At 39.6% G+C, this 21,023-nt stretch overlaps 1 protein-coding gene across 1 annotated transcript in view; it reads right to left on the bottom strand.

Annotated features, from left to right (window-relative positions):
- PIGF (phosphatidylinositol glycan anchor biosynthesis class F) overlaps positions 1–21,023 on the bottom strand; it is a 55,861-nt gene that overhangs the window by 28,360 nt on the left and 6,478 nt on the right. The gene's annotated exons all lie outside the window — the stretch shown is intronic.

The following is a 21,023-nucleotide window of genomic DNA, read 5'->3' on the forward strand; positions in this document are numbered from 1 at the left end:
AACATCACTGGTTGGGTTACTTGCTCAAGGGAGAAAACCTCACCACAGTCTGGTAATGGTCGCATTACTCTAGCAGGACACTTTACACAGGACTGGATATAAAGCTAAACATTCTCCTCTGTGGTACTTGCATGATTGTAGGTAGCACTTGGGCAGGGTTCTGGCATCCAGTATGGGGGTCTTACCTTGGTTCCTTTTAAACCAAAGCTTCTGAGGCTTTCCAGGCTGGTTTCATGGCAATCTTAACAGACCAACTGGAGAAGGCCAGGGAGACTTTGAGGAGTACACTCTAGGACCCAGTGGCACACACATTACATTTGTGAACATATATCATGTGCTGGCCAGTCATGGTCCCTTCTGGGGCATAAAGCACAGTAGTCATGTCAGTAGATGGTGCACCAATGCCAATAACGAAAATTTCTAAGGCAGCATGAAAAGAGACGCAGAAGTGACCACAAATGCTCCAGCATGATTGCCCAAGGACTCTGTCCAGAGGTATGCATGGCAAGTGAGCCCAAAGGCCTAGGTATGCTGATGATGCAAATGACCCTCCATAAGGTGCACCAGAGGGAACAGATGAGAGAGGCAAAAATCCTCAAGGTGTGTTGACAATGCCACTGAATGTCCATAAATTAATTGAGAAGGGGTGAAGGGCGCATATAAGCCTCTCAAGTATAAACATCAGGAATATCCCCAAACTGTACCAGCTAATCAACTAAAAAAATGTTGGGTTTTTGTTGCTGATATGTTCATTTTTTCACAGAACACACCAGTGAGACAAAAGGATGGCTTTAATCAGCCATTGTGGTCCTATATGAGCTCCTTCACCAGAGAATGGAACTGATCACCAGAGGCAACTTAAGTACCTCAGTAAGCAGCATGCCCCTCTGGGTAGCACAGCTTAGACTTTTTACTTTAGGTAGTTCCCACCATGCCTGTGCTCTGGCACACCCTCTATTGGGTTGCTATCTGAAGAATCTTTCACATTCCATTGCAATTTTCCGTTAGCATTCTGCAGTTCTCATCTGCCATATACATTTCCTAATGGACTTCAACAAGACACAAAAAGGATCACAGCCAAGTAATTATAATAGAAAAAAAAGATTAGTATTTTTAATATCTCAGAATTTTAGTCTAATCAAGGTTCTTATGTAATTGCTATAATAATACTGCCTCAATAGGCTTCCCAGAGACGAAACATCAGGGGACTCTTGCTTTCAGGAACTGGAGCAGATGGGTCTAGAATGAGCTCTGCTGGAATTAATTTTTGTTTACGTCTTACTTACTGAATTTTTATTAAAAAGTTGTTTGATTTCTTTCTGTCCCATTGAAAAAATAGTTACTTAGGAAAACATGTCAAAACCAAAAAGACTAAAGTGACAAATTGCAGTAATTCAATCAACCTATGCCAACAAAGACAAAGGACTTGGTACCATTACTTCATGTACCTCAGCATATGGGACATGTGAATGATCTCACTTTTCACAAGTTGCAGGATATCAACAAGGCTACCAACAATAAAAGGCTGGATATTTCACAAAACACTATTCCCTTCACAGACCACAATTCTGAGACTTATCTGGGGATAAGAAGATTTTGCTGCTCAAAGCATCATTGAGGGCTCTGATCTCCTATTGTTACTAATTAGTTCATATGCAAGAGCACAATCCCCCATACAGTAATGCTTCATAAAAAATACACAAACATTAACAAATCCTGAAAGGGCTCCTAGGACTGCAATATAATTGGACTGGATATTTTCCTCAGATTACTTTAGCTTGGAATATGGTTTAGTTTGGCAAAGTTAAAGTAGGCTAACTACTGCAGTGATTATGGTTTGCTTGTTTTTTCTTTTAATTTGTGTAAGAAATCACACGTAAAGCTGCAACAACGTATTCTACTCTGTTGAGGATTAATTTTATGACTGAAATGGAATTTTAAATTTAAAAAAAAATTTCCATGTGACTATCCCAAAGCAAACTTCCATTAATTAAAGAATACCACGACAAGGTGAATGGATCCTGCACATTGCCAGTCAAACCAAGGGCTGAAGCCAGCCTGAGGCACCTACAGGTCTCACAGCTGTCTCTTATTAGGACTGCCAATATTCCCTTAAGAAACACCTGCTGGTTTATTAGGGCTAATTGCCAGACACCTGAAGTCCTTAGAGGGTGGAGATAGAAAACTAGACAGGAGCTGACAGGGAAAGATGGTGTAAAGCCATGCTTGATCACGGTTTTGCCCCTTAATGAAGGCCCACAATAGCCTCTAAGCTGCAGGAAACTTAGTTCTTTCAATTATGTTTGGACATAGGCTGAAGGTTACATTTGTTGCACGTGAAGGAATAAAACAAGTTGCAGAGTCTTCTTTTTCTTCACAACCAGCTGCAACCGTGACTGGACCTTCACACTTATAATGACCTGAGATCCTGGGTTCACTTAATTAGGATTCAGACGGTTTGGTATTTGGCTCCAAAATTCTGAAGTTAGTCTTTTAACAGAACTGTCTGAGGCACTGTGAGCCTACTGAATAGCACCAAGACTTACCACTTGGAAAGACAGAATATTAAAAAGACAGCAAGAATTTTGCTTAACTTCTACAGCTTATGCAGATCTCAGCACGTGAATCAATTTTTAAGGATTCATAGTCTGTTGTTTCCTATCATACAAACAGATTGTTTCTACAAAAAATATGTTGTGGATTTGTCTTAGCAGGCCTGGGGTGGGACTTCATACTATTGATACCTATTAGGGAATGATATATTCAGGAAGAAATGCCTGTAAGTATGTTTTTGCCAAAAATACATTCAAAAAGTTATTGTCATCAAAAGTAGACAAGAGTCTGGATAGCTGAAACAACTGAATGAGTCTCTAGCAGATGTTTCTAGAAGTATGATTCTGTGATGTCAGAACACTTGCTATAGCAAAAGTTACAGTGTTAACAGTTTTCAACTATAAATCTTTTCCCTTTATAATCTTCTGCTTTCACATACAATTCTCCAATCCATTCACCTTTCAGGCTGAATGTTTCTTGCCCATTCTCTAACCCAAGGGGGTTTATTGTATTTTTTTCCTCCTTTCTTAAAGAGTAAAAGGTTTTTTTTGTAAATTTATGGGACTGTGATTTTGAGGGACTGTGTTCCTGTAAAACAACAAACGTAACTACACTTCTTTGGACAAGGATGGAGTACAAAAGTCTGCAACTCTGCTTAGACGCAGTGGCAAATACTAGTGGTTTTGTAAGGTTTGAAAAAATTCTTTCAGTTAATTAAACCTGAAAAGTGTTTACTGAGTGTATATACTGAAAATGTTTCTTATATTTACATCTGTAGACTCAAATGAGTCATGTCTGCAAGTTCAACTACGTAAGTGAGCATTTGGTTAATTTATAAAACAGTGCCTCTTACACATCTGTGGGTGCACAGAAACAAAGAAAAACTAGCTGGTACTCTAATATTAATAGACACAACCATGTATACAAGCCTTCAGAAAAACACACTGCATAACCTCCTGCTCAGGAGAAAAGGTGGCCTTCAGAGCATGCCCTGAAAGCCAGTAACTTGGGTTATGTCAGACCCACATGGGGAAAAATTACAAAATGTAGGCTCCTCCTCTGCAAGAGATTATCAAATACTGTCTATCTTATTTTCAGGTTTTATATTGATGCCCATCACTACAGTCTCTAAGCACCATGTAAACCAGAGAACACAAGCGATCTTGGTGGTCAAAGAAGTGATAAAGGTGTTTTCTCAGGCAGTTCGGACTCACACTATTCAAGGCCTTATTGATCAATATTCATATTTTGAATTGTACCTAGAAGCAAACAGGGAGACAATACAGTCGCTTGAGAAGTGTTGTAATGTGCTGCCCACATCTAATCCACTAAACAGACTTGCTGCCATGTTATGAACCAGATGGAGCATCTGAGTGTTCTTCAACTGTAACTTTAAGAACACATTCTAATCAAGTCACAAATGCATACATAACTGTGATCAGATCAACAGCAGATAGATTATAAGCAGTCACAATTATCATCTGAAACCTGCATAGCAGATTATGCTGTGGTCAACCCAGTTTGCAAGAGCAATCTGAACATATTCCTAAATTATGAGTCTCCTTGACAAAGGTTGAAGAAACCTCCTCACATCATAAGGGCAAACACTCTCCTGGGTAGATGCTTTTCTTCTCTACCAAGAATATCCTCTCCCTTATCAGTATTGCTTCGGGGAACTGGCAAAGACAAATAGCTATAGATCTTCCCTACCCCGCCTCTAGCATCCTATCAATCAATAATTCCACATGCTAAACAAAGCTGATTCGCTCTTCATTTAACTTAAGAAAATCAAATACAATTAAATACAAAAGTATTTCAATAGTATGACTTCCTAGTTGAATAACAGATTTTCAGAAATGAAAAAAGACTAAGGGCACGCTTCTACTACGGGATAATATCGAATTAGCTAAAATCGGTTTTTAAAAACTGATATTATAAATTCGATTTCATGCGACCACACTAGGCACAGTAATTCGGCGTTGTGCGTCCATAGTCCGAGGCTAACGTCGATTTCTGAAGCGTTCATTGGTGGTAGCTCTTCCGTAGCTATCCATAGTTCCCGCAGTCTCCCTCCCCCTTGGAATTCTGGGTTGAATCATTATGTCGCGGGTGGTTCTGGGTAAATGTCGTCAGTCATTCCTTCCTCTGGGGAACATCAGCTGACAATCCTTCGTGCCATTTTTCCCTGGATTGCCTGGCAGACGCCATAGCACAGAACCATGGAGCCTGTTCAGCTTTTTTTTTCCGGCACGTATGTTACTGGATGCGCGGACAGAGAGACGATATCCAGCTACACAGCAGATTCACTTGCTTTTGCATGATACGAGAGATGGTTACCAGTCGTTCTGTACCGTCTACTGCCGGAGTAAACTGGCAATGAGATGACGGTTATCCTCCCCCTCAGTACTGTCGCTGCTATCATGAGTGCCCTGGCTGAAATCGGCCGGGGGCGCACGCAAAGCAAAATTGGATTGAGTCGCCGAGTTCCTCCTTATGGTTTCTAAAAATAGAGTCAGTCCTGCCTAGAATAAGGGGCAAGTTATAGAGGACCAGTGTATCAGAGAGCACAGCTGCTCGTGTCAGTATTCACAGGGGGCCCCTGCAACAACCCCACCGTTGCTTCCTTCTCCCCCAACCTTCTGGCTACCGTGGCAGTGTCCCCCCGCATTTGTGTCATGAAGTTATAAAGATGCAGGAATAGAAACAGAGACTTGTTAGTGAGATAAAATGAGGGGGAGGCAGCTCCTGGGCTGTGACAGTCCAGGCAGGACAATAAGCGGTCGGGGAGAGGAGCCAGCATGCTGCTGCTATGACAGTCAGGCAGTACAGAATCTTTTCCTTACACAGAGAAGGAGGGGGTGATTGAAGCTCAGCCCCCAGGTCTATGAGGAGACCGTTACCAGCCGTTCTGTACCATCTACTGGGAATAACTGGGGTCATTCCATTTTACCAGGCGCCCCCGCCAGCCTCACCTAAGGCAGCCAGGAGCACTCACGGCGTGATGGCGACGATGGATATCAGTCATATTGCACCATCTATCACCAGAGAGGGGAGAGGAGCAGATACTGCTCTTCACTGCTGCAGCATCGGGTCTACCAGCAGCATTCAGTACACATAGGTGACATTGAAAGAAGTCAAGAAATGATTCTTCCCTTTTCTTTCACGTGGGGGGGTGGGGAGGAAAACTGAGGAGCTATTCCTGAACCACGCCAGACCCTGTGTTTGAACCTACAGACCTTGGGAGCTCAGCCAGAATGCAAATACTCTTCAGAGACTGCTGTGGACTGTGGGATAGCTGGAGTCCTCAGTACCCCCTCCCTCCCTCCATGAGCGTCATTTGATTTTTGGCTTTCCATTACACTTGTCATGCAGCACTGTGTAGCCTGGAGATTTTTTTCAAAGCTCGTCTTCGTGAACGGAGCTCTGATACAACAGATTTGTCCCCCATAAAGCGATCAGATCCAGTATCTCCCATATACGGTCCATGCTGGAGCTCTTTTGGATTTGGGACTGCATCGCCACCCGTGCTGATCAGGGCTCCACGCTGGGCAAACAGGAAATGTAATTCAAAAGTTCGCGAGGCTTTTCCTGTTTACCTGCCGCTGCATCGAGTTCAGATTGCTGTCCAGAGACGTCAGTGTGTGCACTGTGGGATACCGCCGGAGGCCAATAACATCGATTTCCGTCCACACTAACCCTAATCCGATATGTTAATATCGAATTTAGCGTACTCCTCTGTCGGGGAGGAGTACAGAAATCGAGTTTAAAGAGCCCTTTATATCGATATAAAGGGCGTTGTAGTGTGGACGGGTACAGCGTTAAATCGATTTAACGCTCTTCAAATCGATTTAAAACCGTAGTGTAGACCAGGCCTAAGGTTCAAAATTCATGTCAATGCTTCATGCTGCACATATGTTCTATCTTCTCATCACTAGTTTGTCTTAAGTGTGTATATCCTGTTTGTTTACCCCACGCAAACAACGATATGCAACACTAATTTGCATTCTTGACATTTTGGGAACATCTTACATTGCATTTACATAGTAGTTTGCATTTAACAGAATTATATAGCACTTCCTTGACATGGGTTGGCAGGGAGTCACCTAGCAATAATTATTAGTCAGAGTGTCCCTGGACTGGCAAATCATTTTCATATATAGTTCTTCATTTTTTGGTTTATTGTATTTGATTTTTTAAAAGCTTTATAAAGATTTCTTGTTCAAATGTGAAAGCATTGCCAAATCTAGTCAGGATGTACAAGATGAGATAGCTCAAGGGTTGAGGAAATGCAGACATAGTAGGATGCTTGTAATTGGTGGAAGGAGCTACACAGGGTTGCAACCTTCAGAAGTGGTGTGCAGTCTTCATTTTTACTTTAATTAAGTCTTGCGTGCCACCAATACATTTTAATGTTTTTAGAAGGTCTCTTTCTATAAGTCTATAATATATAACTAAACTATTGTTGTATGTAAAGTAAATAAGGCTTTAAAATGTTTAAGAAGCTTCATTTAAAATTAAATTAAAATGCAGAGCCCTCCTGACCGAAAATCAGCTTGTGTGCCTATCCCTGAGCTACACTGTTTATTATCCACTGAAATTTGACTTCCATTTCAAGACAGTATTTTGCTTTAGACATCCAGTATTACCTGACCACATTAAAAAGCTGTATTTTGAGAAAGCATTATTGAATGAGCACCTCCCACACTTTTACCCAGAAATATTTTTCCTAATGGCAGCTTATTACACAACTTAATGTTTATGAACAGTTTTCCTATGCTAAAATAAGTTATTTTTGGCTCAGGAATAATACTCTAAACGAGGAATTTACCACTTGTGTAGTGTTGGGTTTGATGACTGTATATAGGGATAGATTCTGAAACGATCCTCTCTTCAAGGTAATTCTTTAAAATGTGGTATGGGTAAGGTGAAAATTCTTCTCCTACTTCCCAAGGATATCAAAAATGACATTTGGTGAATATATGAAAGAAGCCAAGATAAGATAACAATAATGCTTTTTACAGACATTAGTCAAAAAAATAAAGATTCTTTTTCTTTAAGGAAAGATTTTGTCAAGGTTGACAGATCACAGATTGCATCACAAATGTTCTTATGCTGTGTCTAGGTTACATAACATACTTTGACTAACTCCAGCCCTCATTTCAAGGAATCTAGACTCTTTGGCCCCAAACCTGCAAACACTTAAAAATTCACATAAACTTTACTGATGTGATTGATTTCAATGGGATTACTCACATGCACAAAGCTAAACGTGCATTTAAGTGTTCGTAAGATCAATATAATATAGACTATAACATATTTACAATGCAAGTCTGACATTTGTTGAAGAGGAGAGAAACTCTTATTTTTTCCAACATTAATGGTGTCCCTTTTAATTTAGGAATGCACAATATTATGCTTATTAGCCTTCTTTTTTAGTGTTAAGATAATTGTAGCTAGCACAAAGAATCAGAATTGTAGGACTGGAAGGGACCTGAAGAGGTCATCTAGTCCTGTCCTCTGCACTCATGGCAGGACTAAGTATTATCTAGACCATCCATGACAGGTGTTCGTCCAACCTGCTCTTAAAAATCTCCATGACTGAGATTTCACAGCTACCCTGAGCAATTTATTCCACAGCTTAACCACTCTGATAATTAGGAAGTTTTTCCTAATGTCCAACTTAAACTGCTCTTGCTGCAATTTAAGCCCATTTCTCCAGTTTGTCCAGATCATTTAGAATTTTAAATCCTATCCTCCAAAGCACTTGCAACCCCTTCCAGCTTGGCATCATCCGCAAACTTTATAAGTATACTCTCTATGCCATTATCTAAATCACTGAAGATATAGAACAGAACCAAACCCAGAACACATGTATGATAAGAGACTAAATCACTTATTAAAACAAAAAATACACTGGGCCAAATGCAGTTGTGGTGTACGCAGAAAGAGTTCCAGTAGAAAGGCACCCACTTGTGCCAGGGCTGAGTTTTCTCCTATTGTGACACTTCTCTGCAAAGACAAAAGTTAATATTCTATCTGGATTAATAATCATTTTAATAAATCACAGGCAAATTACCTGTAAATGCAAAGTATTCATATTTAAAGCTGAACATACTACTACTAAAATTTGGCTTTCTCATTAGACAACTTTAGCTATAAACACACTTCATTATTTATTTCCTAAAACATACGTACAGTGCACTTTAGTTTGTTATCATTTACTAAACAGTAACAACTGTGTGATCTTGCACTCCATATGTTTTATGGAAATATGCTTATGAGTGTGAATATGATGTAACTGGAATATGCTTTATGCAAAAGGTCTTTTGTAAGGTATCATAACAAAGATTATAACCTACTGAATGTATTCCTCCTATTTGTATGAATGTATCATTCTTATATCTGAAGCTAGAAATATGAAGTATAACTCTGAGGTCCTACTGTAATTATGCGAAGTGTGGGCCATTAATGATGGCTTAGAATCTTGAGGGCTCCCATTGACTAGGACAATTGGTTGTAAATGGTTTATTTACCTGCAAACCTTCTTGTGCACCTGTGAGCCAACCCAGGAAGAATGGAGACTAGGAGTCCTACAGTGACATGTGACCATGTCACATGATACTGGAATGCCTCTTAATCCTTGTACTTTTCCATTGTGAGGGGGTGGGGGAGGTTGGGGACAAGCACAGACAAAAAGATTCCTGCCTTGTGCCAAAACTATAGAAGGAGGTGGAGCAGGACAAATGTTGTGGCCAGTCATGAGAAAACCCCTGCTTACCACCTGAGATGTCTGCTGGGACTAACAAGGACTGTACCAGGGGAAAGGATTGGGCCCAGAGTAGGAAGGAGTCTAGTCTGTGAAAAAAGCTTATTGGAACATCTCTGAGGGTGAGATATTACCTGTAATCAGTTTCTTAATGTATTGGGCTTAGACTTATGTGTTTTTGCTTTATTTTGCTCGGTGACTTACTTTGTTCTGTCTATTATTGTTTGAAACCACTTAAATCTTACTTTTTATACTTAATAAAAATCACTTTTGTTTACTAGTAAACCCATAGTAAGTGATTAATACCTGGGGGAACATATAGCTGTGCATCTCTCTCTATCAATGATATAGAGGGTGAACAATATGAATTTACCCTGTATAAGCTTTATACAGAGCAAAACGGATTTATTTGGGGTTTGGATCCCATTGGGGCCTGGATGCTGGAGACAGGTAACCTGCTGAACTGTTTTTAGTTAAAGTCTGCAGCTTTGGGGGCGTGGCCCAGACCCTGGGTCTGGGTTGCAGCAGGCTAGCGTGTCTGTCTCAACAAGACAGGGTTCTGGAAGCCCCAAGCTGGCAGGGAAAATGGGCTCAGAGGTAATTTCAGCACATGAGGTGACAGTCCCAAGAGAATCTCTGTGACCAAACCTGCCACAAATTGTAGAACTAAAAGATATTTAAATGATCGTTTGGAATCTAAACAGCTATTTCAGTTAAAAAAAAAAACGTTAACATGCTACTTCATTGTCAAGAATAGTAATTAAAAACAACTCTGCATGCTTTCGTACATACACTCAAAATTATATTACACACCAAAACTCCACATTAAAAGAAAATTAAGGTTACAAAGTAAAGCATTCAAATGTTAAGAAATGCCAGAATTAAGATTGCTTGTGCAACCTTAATTTGGTCCTCTTGTGCGTAAGCATTATGATACAATCTTTAATTACATGATCACGTATTTTTTCCACAAGATTCCTGCCTCATTCAGTACACAGGATAGAAGGCACTCGTGGAATGAATTAAGGTTATGTAGTGAATGAGATTGTTTGTAGGATCCTTGCCTCATTTTCTGCAGAAGCAGGGAGGTAAATAGAGAACTGCAGTAAGAGGGACGATGATCTTCTGCTTAAGGCAGGTGAACACCCCAAATGGACCTCAGTTCTATCCCTGACTCTGCGATGTAGTTACTATGTGATGCTCAGCAAGACACTTACAACTAAAATTGACAGGTGGACAGTAAGTGCATGTTCCCCAATTTCTGGTTGCCCAACTAGAGACACCAGGGGCATAACTTGCTGAAGTGCCGAGCACTTGCAAATGCAGCTGAAGTCAATGGGATTCATGTATGCTCAGCAGCTCTGGCTGTAAAGCAGTGTCGTCTGAAGGAATGAGCACAAGGTTGGGAAGCAGGAGATCCTGAGTTCCAATTCTGGCTCTGAAACTCCGTTATCTTTAAGTGTAAACAAATTCATTAATATCTGTGAGACACTTAGATATCAGGGTGATGAGTGCTTTAGAAAAGACCACAAGGAATGAATAATTCTGTATTCATTGCAGGCTTTGGATGGTGTGCAGTAAGGCAGGCAGAGGCCAATAACTGAATAATGATTTTGAATAGCAGCCTCATTCCCTGATGATTATCTATCCTATGCGCTGAATGAGTAGTCAGGGTCCTGGGGTGGACATAGTATGCAATCACACAGTGCAATCTCCATTCTTAGAGATGTACAAAGCCCGGCTTGACAAAGCCCTGGCTGGGATGATTTAGTTGGGGTGGATCCTGCTTTGAGCAGAGGGTTAGACTAGATGACCTCCTGAGGTCTCTTCCAACCCTAATCTTCTATGATACAGACAAGGGGAGAGTTAAGGTTGCACAGGCAATCTACAGTCTGACATTTCCTAACTTTTTTCAATGTTTGACTCTACAGCCTAAATAATGTATTTTAACAAGATTTCTGTATGCAATTTCCTCATTTTAAAAGGAAAAATAAATACAAATTCTATTATGTGCAACGGTAACAACCTCACCTCATCAGCAGAGTTCAATTCCTGAACCTGCAGCACAGTTGAGCTACAGACTAACTAACTACACCAGCTGGCAGAATAAGAAAGCTCCAGTGGTCCACTTCCCACCCAGCATGATAATTGCTATGTGCTGGAGTCTAGGGCAATTTGACCCTGTTCCCTCACCCAGATGGTGGGGTGAGCTTTTTCCTCATGTAGTGCCCTCAGAGAGGGATGGGCCACTGTGGCCATGTGCTGGGTGGGTCAGGAGTAGGGGCTAACAGGATGAGTCTGGCCCAGCTCTCTCCCCACAATTCTGGGTGAGGTTGTCTGCTCCCATGGTGTGCTGATGCACTTTTCGTAGGCAGGGGGTCCCACATTAGAGCGGAATATTCATATCCAGTTCCAGTTTTGTCATGCTCTAATGTAGCACTTCTGCATAAAGGACGCTTTAAAGTCTCAAGAGCATATGACACCATATAACTGAATAATTAAGTTACATCTTATAGGAAACGAAATACTTCTGTTTTCAGAATCAACACCAAATAAAATCAATCTCTCTCAATTCATTTTCTATAGTACAGTATCAGATGTTAACAATGCAACTAATGCCAGCTAGGGAGTTTCAACACAATCATTCAGACTAGTGGCTTGAAACAAAGGCCACATCTACACTACGCAATAATATCGAATTAGCTAAAATCGGTTTTATAAAACTGATATTATAAATTCGATTTCAATGGCAGGTCAAATTCTGTCAAGCTTCATGTGCACATAGTTTCATCTATCATACTAGTTTCTAATGTGTATTCTGTTGTTTACCCCACGCAACAAACGATATGCAACACTAATTTGCATTTCTTCATTGTGGAACATTTACATGCATTTACATAGTAGTTTGCATACAAATATATAGCACTTCCTTAGGTTGACAGGACCCTAGCAATATATTGTCAGAGTGTCCTGACGCAAATATTTTATAATATTCTTATTTGGTTTATTGGTATTTATTTTCTTAAACTTTATAAAGATTTTCTTTCAAATGTGAAAGCATTCAAATCTAGTCAGATTAAGATAGAGTCAAGGTTGGAGGAAATCAGCATATAGATTGTTAATTGTGAAGAGAGCTACACAGGTTGCAACTTCAGAAGTGGTGTGCATCTTCTATTCACTGTAATTAAGGTTTGCCACAATACATTTAATTTTTAGAAGTTCTTCTTAAGTCTATAATTAATAAACTATTGTTGTATGTAGTAAATAAGCTTATTTTAAGAAGCTTCATTTAAAATTAAATTAAAGCAGCTCCGCCGAAAATCGCTTGTGTCTATCCCTGAGCTACACTGTTATTTCCACTGAATTGACTTATTTCAAACAGTATTTGCTGACAACCAGTTTACTACTACCACATAAAAAGGCTTATTTGAGAAGCATTATTGAATGACACCTCCACACTTTTACCCAGAAATATTTTCCAATGCAGCTATTACACAACTTATGTTTATGACAGTTTCTATGCTAAATAAGTTATTTTTTGGTCCCAGAATATACTTAAACGAATTTACATTGTGGGGTTTGATGCTGTATATAGGATAGATTTGAACGATCCTCTCTTCAATGGTAATTTTTAAAATGTATGGTAAGGTGAAAATCTTTCTCCTACTTCCCAAGGATATCAATGAATTGGTGAATATATGAAAGAAGCAGATAATTAACAAAATGCTTTTTACAACATTATCAACAAAATAAAGATTCTTTTTTTTAAGAAATTTTGTCAAGTTGAAGATCACAGATTGCATCACAATTTTTATGTGTCGTATTACATAATTACTTCCACCCATATTCAGAATCTAGGACTCTTCCAACCTGCAACACTTAAAAATCACATAAACTTTACTATTGATTGTCAATGGATTACTCCAATGCACAAAAGCTAAACGTGCTTAAGTGTGTAAGATCAATATAAATGAGTAACTATTTACAATGCAAGTCTACATTTGTTGAAGAGAAACTCTATTTTTCCAACATATGGTCCTTTTAATTTAGAAGGATCAAATATTTCTTATACTTTTTAGTGTTAATAATTGTATAGCACAAAGAATCAGAATTGTAGGCTGGAGACTAAGATCTATCTGTCCTTGTCTGCACTCCATGGCAGGAAGTAAGTGCTAGACCATCCATACATGTTGTCCACCTGCTCTTAAAAAATCTCCATGACTGAGATTTCACCAGCTCTGAGCAATTTATAGTTAACCACTCTGATAATAGGAAGTTTTTCTAATGTCCAAATTAACTGCTCTTGCTCAAGTAAGCATTCTCCCGTTTGTCCAGATCATTTAGATTTTAATCCTTCCTCCACACTTGCAACCCTAGCTGCATATCCGAATTTTAAGATTACGCTAGCTCATATCTAAATCACTAAGATTAGAAAGATACAAACCCAGACACATTGATGATAAAGACTAACTTCATAATTTAAAACAAATAAATACACTGCAATGAGTTGTACCGAACAGGGTCCTAGTAGAAACACCACTTGTCAGGCTGATTTTCCTATTTGACACTTCTGCAAAGACAAAGTTTCATATATCCTTCTGATTATATCATTTTTATAACACAGGCAAATAGTAAATGCAAGTATCATATTTAAAGTCTGAATCCTACTAGTCAAATTTGGCTTCTCAATTAACAATTAGCTAAAAATTCATTATTTTTCAGTAAATACACTACAGTCACTTTACGTTTGTTCATACAATTTAGTAAACGTAAAGTGATTTGACTCATATGTTTATGAATATCTTATGAGGGTCAATAATATGTAATGGAATATGCTTTTGCAAAATCTTTGTAGGTATCATAAAAGTTATAACTACGTGAATGTTCAAGTCTATTTTGTATGATATGTACTCTCAAGTTGCTGAATTGAGTTATAGTGATGAGGTCTACAGGGAGATGAGGTTGATGGATATGATGCTTGAAGCTTAATGTGAGGTAGGGCATTAGTTGTAAATGGTTATTACTGCAAACTCTTGTGCACTTTTGTGAGCACCAGAGAAGAAGTGCGACTACGGATGCTACATGACATGTGACATGTAACATGAATGGACATGCCTCTAATCCTTGTACTTTCATGTGAGGGTGGGGGAGGTGGGGACAAGCACAGACAGGAAACGATCTGCTTGTGCAAACCTATAGAAGGAGGTGGAGCAGAATGTTGGGCCAGATATGAGAAAACCCTGTTAACCACCTGTAGAGTCGCTGGGCTTACAAGGACTGTACCAGGGGAAGGATTGGGCCAAGTAGGCTAGGAGTCTAGTCGGTGAAAAAGACTTGTTGAAATTCCTGAGGGTGAGAATATTACTGTAATCAGTTCTTAGGTATTGGTTAGACTTATGTGTTTTTTGCTTTATTTTGCTCCCGGTGCTTACTTTGTTCTGTCATTATTGTTTGAAACACTTAAAGATTTACTTATCTCCCGTACGGTCCATGCTGGAGCTCTTTTTGGATTTGAGACTGCATCGCCACCCGTGCTGATCAGAGCTCCATGCTGGGCAAACAGGAAATGTAATTCAAAAGTTCGCGGGGCTTTTCCTGTTTACCTGCCCGCTGCATCCGAGTTCAGATTGCTGTCCAGAGCGGTCAGTGGTGCACTGTGGGATACCGCCCGGAGGCCAATAATGTCAATTTCTGTCCACACTAACCCTAATCCGATATGTTTATATCGATTTTAGCGCTACTCCTCTCGTCTGGGAGGAGTACAGAAATCGATATAAAGTGCTCTTTATATCGATATAAAGAGCGTTGTAGTGTGGACGGGTACAGCGTTAAATCGATTTAAACGCGTAGTGTAGACCAGGCCAAAGACTCAAACAGGAGCAGTAAAAATCAGCAATTGCTAGCTGATTTCTAAAGTCTTTTACTCAGGCTCCTATTTTAGCCAACAATTACTAAAAAGCCTTTTAAATAGCAGTTTCCCATCTCCTTTAATGTTGATGATCTTTTTAGTTTTTCCTTTTCCACTATCAGCTTGTGACAGCATATGATAGCATGTGATTAGCATAGTGACACTAGTTGCAATACTGGCTGTCACACTACACAGAGTCCAGAAGCAACTGGCTTAGGTACCCATTCTTTAGATGCAGAATTAGAGAAAACTGGAGCTCAGATTAGGGTTTACTTAAAATTTGGCACAGGATGCCATGAAGTAAAATACAGTAACTTATTTACATATCTCAAAGAGATCCCATGCTTTTGTATACTATAAATATTGTGCTAACACTAAAGCGTTCCAACTCTCAAAGTATCAATCTATGTTCAGTTTTAAATCAAATGCTAGACGGCTAACCTAACAAAAGTAGTTGTTCCACAATTTTAAACTGCAGATTTGATACTTATAACCCAATGTCACATTTTTATTTGAGAACATTATGTCCACAATTCTTCTCTGTGCACTACATAATGGAAAATTCTGCATAATGGACAATTCTGAAGCAATTTTTGATTATTTTATAATACACTAATCTGATCTATGTAGCTTCAAACATTATGTAAGTCAATACAAAAGGGCAAACATTCTTTTAAAAGGAGAGACACACCACATTAAAAACTGATGTCGTAATAACTTAATTCACAAGTGATGTTGCAAAGTGGTGAATGCCTCTGCAAGTGATACTAATGGGAACTGAGGGTGCTAAGCTTTCAAAGACACATTACAAATCTTGCAGGATCAGGTTCAACTATGAAAGATGTAAGGGATTGACTCATCTGTAACTATACCAATAGGAAACAAAGGGTTACATGTGATAAGCCGTCCACTTGATAAGCCCTTTCAGCCCTATGGTGGGGCATATTGAATATGATGTTACAATAGTTAAGTGAAAAAATATTCACGTCTGGATCTTTATTTTAGGAGACGCTAGTGGAAAGATTTCACAAAGATCCAAAGTGAATTATTTGGCAATATGAATGCATAACACAATCTTAACCCTTTTCAGGCTAGATATTTGTATTCATTAAGCTAGACTTTAATAGCTTTCTAATTTCAAGGGGTTTTTTTGTCATTGCAATAGAATATTAATTATAGCATTTTCATTACAAACACATGCACCTTCTACAGAGCTTGGTTTATCGATTTTTAAAAAACACATAGGTGGATAAGGGTTACAAAAATAAGATCACATAGTTATTAAGCCTGATCCAATGAACTTAATGAAAAGATTACCTCTCCCTGTTCTAAAACACATTCCTACTATGTATAAAATTCTCTCCCTTTCCCCTCCCCCACAACTCAACATACTAAAACTTTTTGAGGCAAAAGTGTCCCCTATCGTTCTCCATTCCATTCTCCCTCATCATCGAATCACTCACTCCTCACTCCACATGGTAAACCCAGTAAATCAACCTGGGAACACACTGCACCCACAGTCAGCCTCTCCTTCAGCTCACGTCCCCGTGACTTCCACCTCACTCCTGCGAGCATGGTTCCAGTTAATAAATTTAAAACTAAGCAATTCATTTCCAGAAAGGAAAACCATTGAGATACTAGATGACTACAAGATTACTACGGTAGTTCTTTGTAATGGATTTGCACCCAGTAGATAATGAGTCAAATCAGCTGCATTATGTTGAATGAAATATTTATTTTAATTTAAAATGTTGTGACATTGAAAAAGAGATATGAAGGGAGTGTGGTCTCTCCAAGCGGAAAGGCCAAGACAAGACAAGCCTGCCTCCTAAAGCATAGTACAGCCATACAAATAATTATGTTCAAAATAACATCAAAAAGCTAAACTGAATCCTAGAAAAGAATGGGACTGAGTTAAAACTGAAATCTAACCTAGCAGAAAAGAGGAAATCATTGTGGAATGTGTGTCACGAACTCGCCTACCGTTTGGTGAGCTAAAACCTCCCAGCACAATGAGGTGGATTGACAACATTTTAGTACTTAGTCTTACTTTATTTTGACTAAAAATATTCAATATCTTTTTATTAAATCTTTCAGAGGTTTAATTTCTGTTTCCCTATATACTCTTTAGAGTGAAAGAAGAAAATGCCCTATGTAACTGACTTGAACAGGACGATTAATGACTACCAAAGCCCACACACTGCTTATATACTAATATAAAGATCATTACATGTAACTATTACGCACAGTTTGCTTAATTTTGATCTTCTCTACACTAGTATAAATCAATAGTGATTAACTTAAATGTAAAAACAAGTGCGATCAGACTTTAGCCGTATAGACCTACAGTATGATATACATAATAAAAATCTGTGTGTAAAGAATTACTACTATCACGTTTGCAGTTTTTAAACTTCAACATCTTCTAACTGAAGTTATTGGTTCTCTGGGAGCGAGTTAGCAAATTATGTGACTTTAAACAATCAAAAAGGACTCTGTCCTCAATATCAGCAAATGTAATGATCTACAGTATTTCATTATGCAACAAAGCTGATTTTATTTTCATAATTAGTTTAAATAATGACACCAGAACATTTGAGTTTTCCTATAATGAAAAGCAGATTAATTTTAAAATTGGAAAAAGATTATTTATGGCAAAGATCACGTGCATCAAATTTCTGTCTAAGGTCAACTACATTTATTCACAGTTAAGTTATAATATATTGGGTGCAGATGATAAGAAGTGTCATTTTAAAGTTCTGTAACTTCAACACTTATCAAGTGAGGAAATGTAAAAGATTATCCCACAGAATTCAGTCCTGGGTCTCTTCTATAAAGGGTGATGATCATGCAACTTGTGCAATGATTTTGCACTGTGGACTAGTGCCCACTTAGAATCAAACTATTTTAAAAGATATGTGAAACCAGATTTTGAACCCTGGACGCCAGAAATGAAAAGCTAACTCACTAATCAACTGTACCATGCAGATGCTTCATAACGGAAACAATGAAAACCCTAAATTATGGATGTGATAAGTCTGACTCTAAGAATAATGACCTTGTACATTCATTCAGAAAGCCTTATCTTCTTTATAAAAGACTCCAGGACAGGTTGCTTATTGCAATTATGTATCAGAGGGGTAGCCATGTTAGTCTGTATCCACAAAAACAACAAGGAGTCTGGTGGCACCTTGAAGACTAACAGGTTTATTTGGGCATAAGCTTTTGTGGGTAAAAAAACCCGCTTCTCCAGATGCACAGAATGAAAATTACAGATACAGGCATAAATATATATTGGCACATGAAGAGAAGGGCATTATCTTACAAGTGGAGAACCAATGTTGAAGGCCAATTCAAGTAAGGGTGGATGTGGTCCACTCCCAATAATTGAGGAGGAGGTGTCAACACCAAGAGAGGGAAAATTGCTTTTGTAGTGAGCGAGCCACTCCCAAGTCCCTAGTCAAGCCCAAATTGATGGTGTTAAGTTTGCAAATGAATTGTAGCTCTGCAGTTTCTCTTTGAAGTCTGTTTTTGAAGTTTTTTTGTTGAAGAATAGTTACTTTTGAATCTGTTATTGAATGTCCAGGGAGACTGAAGTGTTCCCCTACTGGATTTTGTATGTTACCGCTCCTGATATCTGATTTGTGTCCATTTATCCTTTTACGTGGAGGCTATCCAGTTTGGCCAATGTACATGGGAGAGGAGCATTGCCAGCACATCACATTAGTAGATGTGCAGGTGAATGAGCCCCTGATGGTGTGTACGTGATGGCCTATGGTGTTCTGTTATTTTCTTTGTTGGCCTGTGTAGTAGGTGACTTCTGGGTACCCATCTCACTCTGTCAATCTGTTTACTCACTTCCCCAGGTGGGTACTGTAGTTTTAAGAATGCTTGATAGAGATCTTGTGGGTGTTTGTCTCTGTCTGAGGAATTGGAGCAAAACCAACTTCCACACAAACTTCCACATGACTGGACTTTACAAAATCAAGACAAGCCATTTACAATGCACACTTTACTTCTCTACAGAGGAAAAAGAAAGGACAGTAAACTATCTAAACTCCTACATTCCACAGGGGACTACAACAGCGGTACCCTTAACTCATCCAACAATATTGTTAATCTATCCAACCACACGCACAGCCTGGCAGAGGAGTCTGTCTTATCTCGGGGACTCTTTCTGCCCTACCACCCCCACTAACATGATACAGTTCTGCGGTGATCGGGAAGTCTACTTTCGCCATCTCCGACTCAAGGAATATTTTCAACACACCACTGAACAGAGCACTGACCTACAGGAACCCTCCTACCAACACTACAAGAAGAACTCTGCGTGGACTCCTCCTGATGGTCGAAATGATAGACTGGACTTCTACACAGAGTGCTTCTGCAGATGTGCACAGGCTGAAATTGTGAACAGCATCATTTGCCTCATAACCTCAGCTGTACAGAAAGCAATGCCATCCACAGCCTCAGAAATAACTCTGACATTATAATCAAAGGAGCTGACAAAGGAGGTGCTGTAGTCATCGTGAACAGGTCAGATTATGAACAGGAGGTTGCCAGGCAGCTCTCCAACACCATATTCCACAGGCTACTATCTTCTGATCCCACTGAGGAGTACCAAAAGAAACTACACCATCTGCTCAAGAAACTCTCTGCTACTGCATGGGAACAAATCTACATGGACACAGCCCTAGAGCCCCGACCAAGGGTATTCTATCTGCTATCCAAGATCCATAAACCCAGAAATTCTGGATGTGCCAGCATCTCAGGCATTGGCACTCTTACAGCAGAATTATCTGGCTACTTGGACTCTCTCCTCAGACCCTACACTACCAGCACTCCTAGCTATCTTTGAGACACCACTGACTTCCTGAGGAAACTACAAAGCATTGGTGATCTTCCTGAAAACACTATCATGGCACCATGGATGTAGAAGCTCTTTACACCAATATTCCACACCAGGATGGACTACAGGCTATCAGGAACAGTATCCTTGATGAGGCCAGAGCACATCTGGTGGCTGAGCTTTGGACTTTGTCCTCACCCACAACAATTTCAGATTTGGGGACAACTTATACCTTCAAGTCAGCTGTACTGCTATGGGTATCCGCAGTACAACATTTTTACGCTGACTTAGAACAGTGCTTCCTCAGTTCTTGTCCCCTAGTGCCCCTCCTCTACTTACACTACATTGATGACATCATCATATGGACCCATGGGAAGGAGGCCCTTGAAGAATTCCACCTGGATTTCAACAATTTCCTCCCAATCATCAACCTCAGCCTGAAACAGTCCACATAAGAGATCCACTTCCTGGACACTACAGTACAAATAAATGATGGTCACATAAACACCACCCTATACCGGAAACCTACTGACCGCTATACTTACCTATATGCCTCCAGCTTCCATCCAGGACACATCACATGATCCATTGCCTATGGCCAAGTGCTAAGATACAACTGCATTGGCTCCAATCCCTCAGACAGAGACAAACATTTACAAGATCTCTATCAAGCATTCTTAAAACTATAATATCCACCTGGAGAAGTGAGGAAACAGAATGACAGAGCGAGATGGGTACCTAGAAGTCACCTACTACAAGACAGGCCCAACAAAGAAAATAACAGAACACCATAGGCCATCACATACAGCCCCCAGCTAAAACCTCTGCAACGCATCATCAAGGATCTACAACCTATCCTGGAAAACACTTCCCCACCCTCACAGGCCTTGGAAGGCAGGCCAATCCTCGCTTACAGACAATCATCTGAAGCAAATACTCACCAGCAA

Source organism: Chelonoidis abingdonii, chromosome 3 (assembly GCF_003597395.2).
Source record: "Chelonoidis abingdonii isolate Lonesome George chromosome 3, CheloAbing_2.0, whole genome shotgun sequence".
Classification (NCBI taxonomy): domain Eukaryota; kingdom Metazoa; phylum Chordata; order Testudines; family Testudinidae; genus Chelonoidis; species Chelonoidis abingdonii.